The sequence below is a fragment of the Penaeus monodon genome, chromosome 30 (genome assembly GCF_015228065.2).
Source record: "Penaeus monodon isolate SGIC_2016 chromosome 30, NSTDA_Pmon_1, whole genome shotgun sequence".
Lineage (NCBI taxonomy): Eukaryota > Metazoa > Arthropoda > Malacostraca > Decapoda > Penaeidae > Penaeus > Penaeus monodon.
In genome coordinates, this window is record NC_051415.1 from 14295599 (window position 1) to 14296286 (window position 688).

Below are 688 nucleotides of genomic sequence, written 5' to 3' on the forward strand. Positions count from 1 at the left end.
ACTCTAATGTACATAATCAGTGCTATAAAAAAATCATATCACTTTCTTGGTGCAGCAACAGTGCTACCCACTGGCCACATCTGAAAAAAGGGTCACGGAGGAAGGCCCATTCACATGCACATAATATCCAAAGCAGAAGCCAAGTCAACCCGATATTCTCCTGGAGGAAATGTGTTAAAAAAATGGAAAGCTTTTTCCCTCTTAACTTTCATTACCAATGAGACAAAAGTGTCCACTAACATATCTGATACTTTTTGCACATTTCATGTAAGTTTCCAGCAGCAACATCCATGATATCATCCCCATACTCATTCCAATTGTTGGCCCTCCTCTCTCTGAGCTAATCATAGTCATGCTTTCCACCTCTCTTTTCTTGTGAATGGGACATTGTGAGTGTGAAGAAGTAATTCTTGAACTGTATGATTTATTAAATCCAAACAAACATCTACATTTTCCTCTCCCACATTCCCCTACTACATTGACTATTTATACACCTAAATGAATCAAAATACATCTAATTATATACTTTCAAACTTGTTTCTATTGCTTTATATTTGTTTCTTGACATGTTTATGGTAACCACTATAACCCAAGAATATAGTCTAATTGAATTCTTAAGCCGCCAACCATTCTAACTACAGAAGTCTTCAAACATTACAACTGCCCCATTAATTTGCTGCATTTTGAG

The 688-nt window shown here is 36.3% G+C and overlaps 1 protein-coding gene across 1 annotated transcript in view; it reads right to left on the bottom strand.

Annotated features, from left to right (window-relative positions):
* The window catches only part of LOC119592359 (ganglioside-induced differentiation-associated protein 1-like), a 7830-nt gene that overhangs the window by 3704 nt on the left and 3438 nt on the right, over positions 1 to 688 (bottom strand). The gene's annotated exons all lie outside the window — the stretch shown is intronic.